The 16,179-nt window shown below is 40.2% G+C and overlaps 1 protein-coding gene across 9 annotated transcripts in view; it reads right to left on the bottom strand.

The window, feature by feature from the left end:
- Positions 1 to 16,179, bottom strand: part of SIPA1L1 (signal induced proliferation associated 1 like 1) — a 420,357-nt gene that overhangs the window by 248,302 nt on the left and 155,876 nt on the right. For 2 of the 9 annotated variants that reach the window (XM_017882772.1, XM_017882773.1), the window contains one exon: positions 10,547 to 10,691. The exons of the other annotated variants lie outside the window; for them this stretch is intronic. The gene's annotated coding sequence lies outside the window, so the exon portion shown is untranslated. The remainder of the gene's footprint in view (positions 1 to 10,546; positions 10,692 to 16,179) is intronic. 9 annotated transcript variants of the gene reach the window in all.

The following is a 16,179-nucleotide window of genomic DNA, read 5'->3' as shown; positions in this document are numbered from 1 at the left end:
CATCCCTACATTAAAAAAAAAAAAAAATCTAGCCAGGCAGGGTAGCACATGCCCATGGTCCCAGCTACTTGGGAAGCTGAGATGGATCGCTTGAGCCTGGGAGATTGAGGCTGCAGTGAACCACAACTGTGCCCTGGGAGACAGAGTGAGATCCTGTCTCTGAAAAATAAGAGTGGCTTTCACTCACGAACGTTTTGACCAGTAAAGAGCTAATGCACAGGCCTGATCCTATCATACAGTCTTCAAGTCTGAACCAGACAGCAGAGGTTGTTTATATCCAGAGTTTATATTAACATGATCTATATCCAAGAAAACTGCTATCTGCCTCAACAGATGTCCACACTACTAAATAGCTCTGTCAAGTTCTTTCAGAGTCAAAGATTTTTCTTAAAGAAAAGGAACACGCTAAAATTGTCACCTGTAAACCCCACTTCTGGCTCTTTTTTAATAGGGCATCAAGTTGACCCTTTATGCTGCTGGGAAAAAACATGGCTATATTGAAGATTAAAACTTCTAAACTAATAAAACCAACACCACAGTTCTAAATTCTCTCCTGCCTCATCTCCCCTTGAAACTTCAAGCAATCCACACTTGCTCCTTGCTGCCAAATCCTTGCTGTAACTGTGCCATCAGGCTGCTAGCACGAAAAAATGAGTTACTATACCACCCTCTTTGCACTCAGCCCTGGTAGTAGCCAATATTTCCCAATGTAGCCAAACAAAGACTTTGTTGTCAGGGACGGGTATCTCGGCCAATGCTGGCTGCCATGGTGCCTCGCCATTACACAGGTTCAAATACAGTCAGATCATTAGGTGACAGAGGGGAGATGGTGCTGACAGACTTGGATTAGCAGAAACAGGAGAGCATTTTTCCCACACACACAACCTGAAGTATAATAAAGGAGGATTATCAGGTAAATTCTCATAATTCTCTTCATTTACAATTTACTGAAAATATAGCCTACAAATGCCAACTCTTCATGGAGGGGAGAAGTGTGTGTGTGGGGTGTGTGTGTGTGTGTGCGTGTGTGTTTGAAATAAAACATCAGGCCTGAAACGGTGGCTCACGCCTGTAATCTCAGCACTTTGAGAAGCCAAGGCAGGCTGAGCACTTGAGCCCAGGAGTTTCCATTTTAGTGGAAATTTTAGGCAAAAAAAGTAACTGGGCAACATGGCGAAACCCCATCTCTACAAAAAACACAAAAATTACCCAGGTGTGGTGGCATATGCCTGTTGTCCCAGCTACTTGAGGGGCTGAGGTGGGAGGATTGCTTGAGCTCAGGAGGTCAAGGCTGCAGTGAGCCGTGATTGCCCGCCCCACTATACTCCAGTCTGGGCGACAGAGTGAGACTGTCTCAAAACAACAATCAGGTTGCTCCCTAATACTCTCGCTTATATTGCTTCTAGAGCACTTATTACGGTTCATATGTCCATATTTGTTTCATGTCTCTTCCACTAAGCCATTAAGTTCCATGAAGATAAGTACAGTGTCAGTTTGGAGAAATACAGTATCCCCAGAGCCTAGGCCTGACACATAGAAGGGACTCAAGGGGAAAAAGAAGAATGAATGATGATCACCAAAAGGAACAACTGGAATTTAAACTTCAGAGAACTGTGCCCAAAGACAGCTCAGAGTTTCCAAGAGTCACATTTAGTTTGCTTGAGTATTCTGCTATAATGAAGGAAAAACGAAATTGAAATTAAGAGACCACTGAAAATCAATTAGTAGTTGACATTTCCTTTCCAATAAGTTAGACATATATTAATAGGTGGATTTAATTTATTTTTGTTTTTAAATATCGATGTCCTGTTTGAAGGGAGGACTCTGAGGATTAAAAAGGGTAACTACTTAAACACTCAGTGATATACAGAGCACTATAAAAAATTAGGATATGATAAATATCATTGCTACTAAGTTACATAAGCAAACTTCCCAGTATCAGGAACAAGCATGTTCATTCCTATTAAACCGCTACCTTTGAAAATGTTCTCTACGATGTATGTTCAATATTAGGCAGCTAATACCTAAGGTCATCTTTATAAAGAAATTCTACTTTTTATAGATTCAGCATTTATGTTACTATGAAAAGTAACTATTGCAAGCAATTATTTTGCTTTTGTTCAAATAGGTGTACAACAAAGAAAAAATGATAAATGCTTCAAAATGTTTCCACAAGTGTTTCAAATAATGTCGCTGTATGACACTTTGTGGGAGCTAGTTAATGGCACAGTAATCTTGGAGATGTTCACACATTACCTGTGTGGGCAATGCAAAAATATTCACAGAGGTCCTCTGTTGGAAACACTTCAATTATTATAATAACATGGACAATATATCCTCTTATAAATAAAATACAAGTTAAAAAACCCACATTTTCTTTTTTAAAAATACTTATTTTGATGTAAAAAAATAACATTATAGACACAGTTAGTCACAAAATAATATATAATTTTGTGTTGCTGAAAAGACATAATGTTAAGCACTGACACCATTAAAAGGTATCAGCCTCAAGGAAACTATTATACAAAGGTGTTGGTTAAGATAATAATTATTAAGACTACAAGAAAAGTGGTGTCCAGAAATAAATACATATTTTCCTACATCAAAATAAATGCCTAAGTAACATTGTTAAATCATGAAGAAAAAAAATTGTCCTTCAAGGTTTTTTTTAATGAAATCAAAATAACTTATTACCACTTTGTTTCAATTTTAGTGGAAATTTTAGGCAATAATTTATATCTATGCAAGCTCAATATATGTTCACTTCTCTGATAATTAAAAAGTCAGCAATAATCTTCTCTACTCCAATCTTACCCTATTAACGTATCTGTTTAACACACTCTATGTAAACCTTAGACTTGTGTGTGATAAATTAGGCTTGAAAGAATCCCTTCATGTTTTGATAACTGATTATTTGCTTGCATAAATGAATAATGTTAAGTTGCAACATGTGATAAACTGACTTCCAGCCCCATGAGAGCTGCCACTAGTCTTACCTTTCTCGTCTGTAGGTTTAACAACATTTACAAGCCTGTCCAACCCACAGCCCATGGGCCATATGCAGCCCAAGACAGCTTTGAATGTGGCCCAACACAAATTCATACACTTCTTAAAACGTTATGAGATTTTTTGGCGATTTTTCTGTTTTTCTTTTTCTTCTTCTTTTTTTTTTTTAAAGCTAATCAGCTGTCATTAGTGTTAGTGCACTTTATGTGTGGCCTGAGACAATTCTTATTCTTCCAGTGTGGCCCAGGGAAGCCAAAAGTGCACATCCCTGATTTACACACTTCTCCAGAGGAAAAAATCCTGACTCACCTAAATCACATGAAGAATATATCAGTACGATGTATTATTACCTTAAAATTAACCTGTTAACTTTTCTTTCCATGTTCTCTAACCTTTCCTAGTCAAACTGGAAAATATCCAATAAAATTAGTGTAGAGAAACTAGACTCAATTCTATAATGAATCATCTCTCATCTTCTCATGAATTTCCTGGAAGTAATGAGCGTGGACTGAAGAAGCAGATTGAAGAAGCACGCTGAAGAAGTACACAGACTGGGTCCCACGTTACAAGCACACTGACTTCATCTAGCTTCAAAGGCATACTGCCTTTCAGAGTCTAAAACAGAGTGATGTACATCATGAGAGACAGCCTATCAGATCCCTAGGCCCCAAATATACCAAAGGTCAGCTTTCTAAAGGCAATGTCTATTTTTAAACGAATATAAGTTGGGTTCTAAATTTGACCTCCATTTAAATGATCAACTGGGAAGGAATGTCTGGCTGGACTCCTAAGCAGTTTAATTTGCTTGCGGAATGGTGCAAACAAAGTTCATTTTATACACAACACACAAAGCTTCTCTTAGCAGCAGGCGTCTTCCACAGAGGCAAGAGCAGCCGCTGTGAACAAGGAGCCATCCTGCAGCTGAGGAGCCTGGAATTCACTTCTTCACATAACTGATAAAAGCAGGCCATTCTCCACTAAAATGGTCTGGGGAAACCAATTTCCGAGTGCTCAGTATAAAAGAATGAGCATGTTTTATGAAAAACAGAGCATATTTTCAATGGCGTGCAGAGTACATGAATACCATCCAGAAGAAGATGCCAACAAAAACCTACAGGATTTTCAAGCTTCTTCACAGTACTCCTCTCTTCACAAAGTACAAGTTCACAGCCCACACTGACCAAAAGAGTCTCAATGACAATGAAGAAAGTTTTCTTTTGAATTTTGTGTTCAGAAACAGGAAAATAAAGGAAAACCATGAATCTTCTATTATAACATCTCTTACAGATGATTATGGCACCAACTGATAATTTTGAAAATTTTCATCATTCTCAATTTTGAAGAAGCCTCAAAGCACTGGGAACTTTTACAGCTTTTTAAAAATTATTTTTCAAGGGTACTACAACAGTGGTATAAGGTTGGCACTAGTCTACTGTACTACTTGGGAAATTATGTACTATCAATTTTAATATCCACATTTGAAAAATCACTTCCAGGACAGAGTGAAATGCTAAAACAAATACACCTCTGAAAACACATCTATAAATATAGAACTACATAAATTATACATATATTTAAGCCAAAATAACAGTAATTCAGTAAACTCCATTTAATAAACTATTAATAATCAGTAATGAAAGTGAAAATAGCAGATGTACCCATTTGTGTATGTCACTAACAAGGTCTGCCTTCTCTCATTAGCCTGCAGTTCTGGCCCCCTCCACCACGCCTAAAGATAAACCAAACAGTGTGTCAGAGGGCAGAGCAAAGCCAGACGTCTCCTCTTCTAGATATCTGAACCATCAGACTTTAAGATTCAAAAAGTGTCGACCATGAGAAGTGAAAGCATAGCATCTGCATCAAAAGCCTTGATTTTGTTATGGCCCTAACACACTGAGGATGGGGTGTATGTGTATGCATCTGTCTCCCCGCTCCCCCCAACTTCCCCAGAAAATCCTAAAGGTAAAGACTACTCTTGTTCTCTTTTGCAGCTCTAGAACCCAGCACATAGCAGATATTCAAGTGTTAAATGAACAACTTGAGCAAATGAATACAAATCTCCTACACTGGGTCTTCCAATGACAGATAGTTACAGTTCTCAATTATGCCCTGGTATCCGCATGAAGTCCAGCTCATTCAGTATAACAAAGCATGGTGGAAAACTGCTGTTCCTCACCTCATTCTTTACCTCTGGGATCCACAGATCTAACCTCCTCATGTCCCCAGTGGCCGAGCAGAGTGAAAGTAGACACTGGAGAGCTCTGGGTAGTCTTCCTTTCTCCTCTTCCTGCTCACCCATGCACACTCATTCATTACATATTTAATGGGTACCTACCATGCCCTACACACCATGCATGGATGCCAGGAATAGCTCTAACACACCATAGCAACTGCCCTCCAAGAATTTATCACTGAGAAAAGCAGAGAAGTTACTGCAATGCAATGTGAAAAAATTATGGATATACAGAATGCACGCTTCCTGTGAGAAGTCAGGCACTGTTTGGAGTAGTTACAGGAACTATTTCATTTTCTCCATATCACCACTGCTGAACTTCCTCTCTGTGATGCGGTAGGCAGAGACCAGGGAACATTCAGTAGGAACACCTAAGCCACTAAACCAGCCAGGAGCACCTGAGCCACTAAACCAGTCAGAAGGTGATGAGGAGGGGAGGGAAAATAGCATGTACGTGAAAAGAAGGTTGAGCAGAAGACGTGAAACCTGAAGGATCAACAGAAGTTTCCAGGTTGAAGGGGAGTAAGCAGAACTTTTCATGTAGAGAACTTACCAGGCAGAAAAATCCAGAGGGAAGAAAGACCACTATGCCATCAGAAGCTCATGGCAGAATTTGGTACTGGATGAGAGTGTAGCTACCCAAAGCAGTTCTTAATATGCACAAATTTATTAATTTGTAGCATGTAATATCAATCTTGTTCTATTTTTAAACCCCAAATAATATTTATAGATTTAAAAGATTACTTATTGGAGAGTAATAACAGCGCATTAAGAATTTTACGAAAGCATAGAAATGACCTGGGAAATAATTTGTCCAAAGCTGAAATATTTCTTTAAAATACTCTTAAATAACACCCTTCGCTCTTAATTTTGGCAAGATGGTGAGGCAGATTCACGACTTAAAAAATACAAGTTGTATTTGATGGCAGAAAGTCAACTTTTTCAAACTCAATTTCCACTCCCCTCCCCTGATTTTATTTGGGCTGGCAAAGTGCCCATTTAAACACCACACTTGAGCCTCCCTTGAAGACAGCAGTGGCCAAGGAGTTTCAACTAGAAGTCAATGGGTAGAGATTCCAGAAAGTCTCATTTGCCTGTTTTCCTTTCCCCTCTTCTTGCAGACAACTAGGCTGCAGCTCCTGTGGATTTGGGGACAAAGGCTTTACACTAAAAAGGCTGAAAGCCAGGATCCTGGGTCCCTTCCTGATGACTTGACAGAACCACCACCCGAAGTGGTTTCCCAACAGAAAATCAAACCCTGTATAGTCAGATACCTGTTCCTACTAGTCAAACAGAAATTTCATTGCAGATGCTGGAGAATATTTAAAGTACACATGGTAAGATTTGGCAAAAAAACTGTTGCAAATACATTTAGGGTATTAAAATATTTCATGATTCACTATCTTTTCTGTCTAAATCGCACATCCGTATGATTATGAAACATCTTTTTAAATCAAAATAAATGTTTTCCAATGTTTTCTTTGGGCAGGAAAGACATCCAGTTCTTGAAACATCTGATCTACTCTGGGTGCTGACTTAAGGAGAGTGAGTAGGGCCAACAGAAAGATCTCTGGAGAGAGGGTGTATGGGCAATGTGGGGGGAAAATGAAGTTAAACATCAACAACAACAAATGCAAGCAATTTACAAAAGCTTCCTTGTGTTTTACAAGCCAGCTGAACTGTCAGATAAGAATCAGTTTGGGGGTCTACGCCCTAAACCAGTGGTCCCCAATCTTTTTGGCACCAGAGACTGGTTTCGTGGAGGACAATTTTCCACACTCTGGGGGCAGTAGGGAACGGTTTCAGGATGATTCAAGTGCATTACATTTATCATGCACTTTATTTTTATTATTATTACATTATAATACATAATAAAATCGTTATACAACTCACCATAATGTAGAGTCAGTGGGAGCCCTAAGCAGGTTTTCCTGCAACTAGAATGTCCCATCTAGGGGTGATGGGAGACAGTGACAGATCATCAGGCATTGGATTCTCCTAAGGAGCACACAACCTAGATCCCTCACATGCACAGTTCGCAATAGAGTTTGCACTCCTATAAGAATCTAATGCCACCACTGATCTGACAAGAGGCGGAGCTCAGGTGGTAATGGGCAATGGGAGAAGCTGTAAATACAGATGAAGCTTCACTCGCCTGCTCACTGCTCACCTCCTGCTGTGCAGCCCAGTTCCTAACAGGCCACAGACAGGTACCAGTCCGTGGTTCAGGGGTTGGGGACCCCTTCTCTAAATGAATATCTGGTTGCCACTGCCCATCATCACAGGATTTCATGGACTTAACTGTAATAGTATTCTTCTTCTACTGATATTCTGTCATTTTATTTCTAAAAGGTAGAACTGCTTTATGGCAACTCACCTGATAAGTGAGACACATTATTTTATTTGGTTTTTGTGGAAACGTTATTGTACCTCTTTCTCTACCCCCACCCTCCAAAATAGCTAAAGGATTATGGGCAATGAATTACACTCATCTAAACAGAGTAATTCCATAGGGCTGGGATGAAGCAAGGGAAGGGGAACTCCTGTCTTTGTGCAAAGTCAGAAGTCTACTGACTGCAGAAGAGTCAGGATCATGTTCTCTACTCTAACTTAACTCTTAAGTATAGGTTTTGTTTAAAGCTAGAAACAAAATCCAAATGGAGGCATTAAGCAAAGATATTCCATTTCCATTTTCAGTCTGTTCACTTTTTTAAAAAAATGATTATTCCTCTCTATTTCAAATATTGGTTGCCAAACTAACAATAAGCCTACTGTCAAGTCTCTGCTACCTGACAACTGTTGAATTCCTACTATATGGTAAGTTGTTACACAAACATCAGTTTTCTGGGATAGCAAAATGAGTATCATGTCCAGATTCAAACCTAGACTTCAAACCTGATTCTAATAATCACCAACTGCAGGTAAAACCTTGCAGATTAATTTCCCTCTCTCGGGTCCCAGTTACTAAAAAATCATAAAATGAAAATAATGCTTGGCCCTTCTGATACACTATGAAATCATTCCCCTTCCAACATTGTTGGAAACATTAGTGTTAATACATATAAAGAACCTAGCAAAATGTTTGACACATAATGGGCATTTTATAATTGTTAATATGATGCTAATTACCAAAAGGGTTTTAAATATTTAAGTAGCTATTTTATTTATCAAAGATAAAAGATGAGAAAGTTAAGAAAGGAAAAAAAAAGATGAAAAAGTTAAAAAAAAAAAAAAAGCTGTCCAACTAAAAGCATCAAACAAAATAACAAAAAGAGAGGCAGAGTGACTTCTAAGCAACAGTGTCCTCTCAGCTGCTGCCTGAAACACCTGTAGTGATGGGAACTCACGAGCTCAAAGGGCAACTCCACCATTCATTCAAGGCTGCATTAAGACATACGGAGGCTAGTGTCTATTGTATGTGTCCATTTCTGCACCAGGCTAGAGGAACACAAATAACGACACAGCCCCCTGCTTTTGAGGAATCCACAGCTTCCTCATATGAACAGACAAACATAGTACAGACATGAGCAACCAAAGAGGCGAACACAGGGTGCTACAGAGTGCACAGGTGGGGCATGCAGCCCAGCCTAGCGATGTCAGAGGGAAGGAGTAAAATCTTACAGGTAACAGAGAGCACAGTGTATCAGAAGGGCCTCGTTCCAAACAGGAGGTGATAGATAATATGGTTGAGCAAGGTTCCCATCACAGCGCTTGAAGGCCACATGAAGACTCCTGAACTTTCTCCAGTGAGCTGTGAGGAGCCTCGGAAATGTTTTAAGCAGGAGAGTGACATGGTTAGACATGCTTTCTGTACAGAAACTCTGGTGGCAATGCAGAAAATGAAATGGGTGCAGGAGTGGGATGGGATGGTAAACCAGTAGTCTAGGTAAGAATAAGGCTACAGAAACGTAACTCACATTTTAAATTTGCCCAAACTGTTAAAATTACAATAAAGCTAGGCCTCCCTTGATTTCTGCAGAAGTTTTATACAAATGTAATCTCCCAACAATTATCAATGGCTCCAGAAGAATAGAATCAAGTGGTCTGGTTTTGAAGTCTCATGATGCATGATACAATGTTGTAAGCAACACTGTACATAAAAGATTAATTAGGAGACATTTTCATGAAGAGCAATGTGCACACGAAGAGCAATGTGTGCACGAACAGCAATGTGCAACTTCACCCTAAAATACCACAGAGTATGTTTCCCACTACCAGTTTCACGCTCAAATGCCTCTAATTATAATCATCTGTTATTACCAAAAGAAAAACTGTACCCCAAACATCTATAAGTTTTCTGCATGGTGTGGGTAAACTACCATCTAAAACAAATATTTATATTTAGGTAAAGAATAAAATTCTAATAGCCCTCAAATTCTGACCACCTTTAAGATTTTTCTCCCCCCAAAGACTTGAATGTCTGGCCTGCAAGTATGAAGTCACTTATCAAAAAGAGAGAGTAAAACAAATCTCTGGATATCATAAAGGATCATCTCTGCACTTAGCTGTCAGCCAAAATTGTTCGTAAAAAGGAAGAATACCACACAAGTTGTCTGACTATGAGTTGGCTGCTGCCTGTGCATTCACATACACACAAAAATGTGTATAAACATGAACATCCAGGCACAAATATCCATCTGGACAGGATGTTAACACCACTCCTCAATTCCTTACAGGTCCTATTCTCTTCCAGAAGTATAAAATCTACCAACTGGTTAAAAGCACTTCAATTTGGGTGAGAGGGAGACAAGATGGAGAGGGGTCAATTATTTGAACCCAAACAAGGACTCATCTCCATAAGATCATTCAGAAAGCTTAAGAGGTTAAATACATCAGAGCCTTAATTCATCCCTATGAAAAAAGTACTAAATTCTTCTCTCCTTGAACCTAATCCTGTCTAAGTCTTTCTTTAGATTTGGTCCCCTGGCACAGGTTTAATGAGGCGCATTTCCACACACTTTTACTGACAGAGATGTACTCAGGGAAAGAGTGGCAACAAAAAGTGGCTACTTACACCACATTGACTTGGGAAAATTGGCAGAAGAAATGTTCTGGTAGCATAATGAATCCTTGAACTGAGACTGTTCCCATTCTTTCCTTGGTCGAAACTGGGTAACTGCTAAACCCAGCACTTGATTTTGAAGCTTCTACACCTCTGGTCAAAATATCCTTCACTATTTCATTTGGTCTTCCCAATCCCTTCCCTCTCAGTCTTTCACCCCATTTAACTAGAGGATCTTATAGCTAAAAGCAGAGGAGCAAAGGCTGTAAAGCCAGACCCTGTAGATTCGAATCCTTAGTACTTACCTACTCTCTGTGCCTGTTTCCTCTCCCGCCCATCAGGACCAGCTTCTCAGGGTTCTCCTGAGGATGACATGGCATAAGCCATGTGAGCTGCTCAGCACAGGGCCTGGCACAGAGCTCCATAAAGGGTCCCAATGGTCTCATTAGTCTTAAGTAACAAAAACAAGGCAAACACTTAGGAGGGCAGCGTTCAGCCCTGTGCTACTTACCATTTGGTGGCAAATAAATACTAAAAGCATAAAAATACCAATCAGTTACCATTATAACATATCTATAAAGGGATGTCACAGGATTATCCAACTATCTTCCATCTTTATATTTTATTATCGTTTTCTATAATTAAAATGCCACATGAGTTATTCTTAATTACCTTCAACTTCGCCTTCTTAATTGTCTACTCCTATATCCTGCTATGACTCCATTAACATGGCCTCCTGAGGTAGACTTCAAGAGATTTATGATCACCTACAGTTAATTCCCACCCCCCACAAATTTTTAATGGTTTTCTACTGATAAATAATGACTTAAAATAAATTAGCTAATTTTTAGACCATGTAGTTGTTTTCGCTAGGAATCCACTGAACTATATTTGTTTTTCACCAGCTGTCTGGATAATTATATTTAGTCCATGTTTTTAAAAAGTCAGTAGAGAATGAATATGTTAATCATTAGCCTCTCTTTTTTTTTTGGACATCTCTATGGCTTTTTGTTGTTGTTGTTGTTGTTAACACAAGGTCTGGCTACCACCCAGGCTAGAGTGCAACTGGTATGCAATGAAGCCATCTCAGCTCACTGCAACCTTTGCCTCCCAGGCTGAAGCCATCCTCCCACCTCAGCCTCCCAAGTAGCTGGGATCACAGACATGCACTACTATGTCCGGCTGATTTTTATATTTTTTGTAGAGGTAGGGTTTTGCCATGTTGCCCAGGCTGGTCTTGAACTCATGAGCTCAAACCATCTACCCACCTCAGGTTCCCAAAGTGCTAGGGTTACAGGCATGAGTCACCACTCCCAGCCTGGACTTCCCTACGTTCTCTAATTTGCCTTAACTTATGCAAGGGGTTCAGAATGAAAACATATCAACTCACATCTCAGAGGCAACTCAATAATTGGATATAAAAGACTTAAAATCAGACATTTTTTAATGTAACAAAAGATGAGAACCACAACGTAAACAGGACAGTGAATGACTACAGGTGTCCTGGGTGCATTTCTGCACCTAAAAACAAATAGCACTAAATGTAAATTTACATATGGTATTAAAATGCTCACTTCAAATTGTTAATTTTTTTAGTAGAGAGGAAAAGCAAGAAGAGTCCACTGTGATCCTAGCATAGAATTTCCACAGAACTGAAAGGTTACTTTGTTCTTGTATTTTACACAATATATGTTAATTCAGCCAAGATAATATGACCTTTGTTTTTTTGTTTGTTTTTATTTATTTATTTATTTTTTTGAAACGGAGTCTTCCTCTGTCACCCAGACTGGAATGCAGCGGTGCAATCTCAGCTCACTACAACTTCCGCCTCCCAGGTTCAAGTGATTCTGCTGCCTCAGCATCCCGAGTAGCTGGGATTACAGGGCGCCATCAAGCCCAGCAAATTTCTGTATTTTTAGTAGAGACGGGGTCTCACCATGTTGGCCAGGCTGGTTTCGAACTCCCGACCTCAGGTGATCCACCCGACTAGAACTCCCAAAATGCTGGGATTATAGGCGTGAGCCACCGTATACAGCCGACTTTTTTTTTTTTTTTAAGTCTAAGAGAAACAAAATGACTATTATTTTAAGATGTGTGTAATTTGTGAAAAACACTAGTCTGGCCAGGCACGGTTGCTCACGCCTATAATCCCAACACTTTGGGAGGCCAAGGTAGGCAGATCACCTGAGGTGACTCAGGAGTTCAAGACCGGCCTGGCCAACATGGCAAAAACCCATCTCTATTAAAAATACAAAACAATTAGCTGGGCATGGTGGCAAACGCCTGTAATCCCAGCTACTTGGGAGGCTGAGGCAGGAGAATCGCTTCAACCTGGGAGGTGGACATTGCAGTGAGCCAAGATCACACAACTGCACTCTAGCCTGGGCAACAGAGCAAGACTCCATCTCAAAAATAAATACATAAATAAATAAACAAACAAATAAAATGAAAACCACTAGTCTAAACTTTGTATTTAAAAAGAGGAGGACTGCATGTAATGGCTCATGCCTGTAATCCCAGCATTTTGGGAAGCTGAGGCTGGAGGATCCCTTGAGCCCAGGAGTTCAAGATCATCCTGGACAACATAGTGAGGACTTGTCTCCACTAAAAATAAAAATAAATTTAAAAAAAATTAGTCCAGCATGGTAGCATCTGCCTGTGGTCCCAGCTACTAGGGAGGCTGAGACAAGAAGATACCTTTAGTCTGGGAGGTCAAGGCTGCAGTAAGCCATGGTCACAACACTGCACTCCAGCCTGGGTGACAGAGGCAGACCTGTCTTAAAACAAAACAAAGCAAAACAGGGGTTTAGACAGGTGTGTTGGTTCATGTCTGTAATCTCCTAACTTTGGGAGGCCCAGGCAGGAGGAATGCATGAGCTCAAGAGTTCAAGAGCAGCCAGGGCAATATAGTGAGACCTTGTCTCTATTTAAAATAAAAAAAAAATTGGCCCTGCATCGTGGCACATGCCTGTAGTCCCAGCTACTGAGGAGGCTGAGGCGAGAGGATCTCTTGAACCCAGAAGGTCGAGGCTCCAGTTAGCTATAATTGTGCCACTACACTCCAGCCTGGGTGACAGAGCAAGACCCTGTCTCTAGAAATGAATGAATGAATGAATGAATGAATGATGAACGAACGAATACATACATACATAGAAAAAGAGGGGTACTGGTCCTGGGTAGGATGAAGTAAGGATACTCCATCTCATTTCTCCACTGAATGCAGTTATAATACCTGGAAAGATTATAAGCAGCTATTTGAGGGGTCTGAAAAGTAAACGATAGCAGGCTGATTAGGGAAGAAGAATGAATCCTCAAGGTACTACCAAACTGGCAATGAGCTTCCCATTCTTTTCCTAAGATATCACCAGCCTGGACTCAAGGCAGCTGGACATGAAATACTAGGATGTGGACAGAGGCAACAAACTGAGTTTTAGCCAGAGGAGCAGAAAAGGGGATTCCTAAACCTGGAGAGAATGGGAGCAACACTCCATTTTTCTTTCTTTTCTTTTTTTTTCATTTTCTTGCTTCCCAATCCAAGGCAATTCCAAGGTGGTGGTGGGCAGCAGGGATAACAGTCACGTAAACTCTGAGGGAAAGGAACCTTCCTCTCTGATCTGAGGACCTATGATCCCAAGATGTAGGAGCAAATATCTGCTGCTTTTTTCCTCTGTCTTCCTGCCTCTTGGCCCGAAATGCAAGCAGTCACAAGAAGTACACTGCCCTATTCTAATGTCTCATCTCTCTGGCTGCAAAAGTAAAAAGGGGAACCCCAGGGAAGGAGGAAGTCATGGAGGAATCGATTCACACAAATATAACCAATTGATTCTTGGTAAAGGTGCAATGGCAATTCAATGGAGAAAGACTGTCTTTTCAACAAAGGTGCTGGAATAATTAGACATCCATATCCATAAAAGGCAACCTGACCTAAAACAGATCTTACACAAATATTAATTCAAAATAAATCATATATATCTAAATGTAAAACTATAAAACTTCTATGAGAAAACATAAAATCTTCATAACCTTTAAAGAGTTCTTGAAAATCACCCACACTGTACTTTAAAAAAATGATAAACTGTACTTCTTCAAAATTAAAAATTCTTGTTCAGAGAAAGACACTATTAAGCAAATGAAAAAATAAGGTATAGACTTGGAAAAATATTTGCAAATCACATATGCAACAAATAATTTGCATCCAGAATACATAAAAACAAAATAAAACGAAAACTCAACCAAGAAATAATCCCATTTAAAAGTGGTTATTTAAAACTTGAACAGATGCTTCATCAAAAAAGATATACAAATGGCAAATAAGCATATGAAAATATGTTCAACCTCGTTAGCCACTAGAGAAATGCAGGTTAATAATATAATGAGGTACCACTACACAACCATCCAAATGGGTAAAATAAAAAATACTGATAATACCTTGATAACAGGAAGTGCTATCAAGGATGTCATGCATCTGAAACTTTTATACATTGCTGGTGTAAATGTAAAATGACACAAATACTCTGGAAAATAATTTCAAAGTTCTTCAGAAAGTTAAACATACCCTTACCATGTAATCCAGCAGTCCCACTCCTGGGAATTTACTCAAGGGAAAGGAAAGTCTATGTTCATACAAAGACTAAAACACAAATGTTCACAGTAGCTTTTTTTTTTTAATACCTCCAAAGTAGAACAAACCAAATGTCCTTCAATGGGACACTGGATAAATAAATTGCAGTACCTCCATACAAAGGGATTCCACTCAGCTATTAAAAGGAACCAAGTATCTACACTATCCACAACAAATTGTATGAACCTCCAAGGCATTATATTCAGGGAAAGAAGTCAGCTTCAAAAGATGATCTAGGTCCTAGCACTTTGGGAGGCCAAGGTGGGTGGATCACTTGAGCCCAGGAGTTTGAGACAGCCTGGGCAACACGGCAAGACCACATCTGTTAAAATAATTAATTAATTAATTAATTAATTAGAGATGGTCTATTCTATACTTCCACATAAATGACACCATCCCAGAGAGAACACTATCGGAGACCAGCCTGGGCAACACAGTGAGACCCGTCTCTTTTTTTCTAAAGAGAGAAAACTATGAAGATGGGGAAGAGATCAGTGTTAGGAGGTAGAGGTGGGGAGACAGTGTAACACAAAGCAACTTTTTTGTTGTTGTTTTAAAGAGTCTTGCTCTGTCACCCAGGCTAGAGTGCAGTAGTTCAGTGCAACCTCCACCTCCCAGGTTCAAGCAAGTCTCCTGCCTCAGCCTCCAGAGTAGCTGAGATTACAGGCGCATGCCACCACACCTGGATAATTTTTGTATTTTTTTGACAAGATGGGGTTTCACCACGTTGGCCAGTCTGGTCTCAAACTCCTGACCTCAAATGATCCACCTGCCTCGGCCTCCCAAAGTGCTGGGTTTATAGGTGTGAGCCACTCTGCCTGGCCCACAAAGAAACTTTTTGAGCAGGGTAGAATAATTGTGGGGTAGTTACACAAATCTGTACATGTTAAAACTCATAGAACTCAGCCGGGCACATTGGCTCATGCCTGTAATCCTAGCACTTAGGGAGGCCAAGGTGGGCAGATCATTTGAGGTCAGGAATTCAAGACCAGCCTGGCCAACATGGTGAAACCCTGTACTCCAATAAAAATACAAAAATTGGGCCGGGCGCGGTGGCTCAAGCCTGTAATCCCAGCACTTTGGGAGGCCAAGACGGGCGGATCACGAGGTCAGGAGATCGAGACCATCCTGGCTAACACGGTGAAACCTCGTCTCTACTAAAAATACAAAAACTAGCCGGGCGAGGTGGCGGGCGCCTGTAGTCCCAGCTACTCGGGAGGCTGAAGCAGGAGAATGGCGTAAATCCGGGAAGCGGAGCTTGCAGTGAGCTGAGATCTGGCTACTGCACTCCAGCCCGGGCGACACAGCGAGACTCCG

The sequence above is a fragment of the Rhinopithecus bieti genome, unplaced genomic scaffold, assembly GCF_001698545.2.
Source record: "Rhinopithecus bieti isolate Rb0 unplaced genomic scaffold, ASM169854v2 scaffold_13259, whole genome shotgun sequence".
NCBI classification, from domain to species: Eukaryota; Metazoa; Chordata; class Mammalia; order Primates; family Cercopithecidae; genus Rhinopithecus; species Rhinopithecus bieti.
The sequence above is the reverse complement of the archived record's forward strand: the minus strand, read 5'-3'. Positions and strand labels throughout refer to the sequence as shown.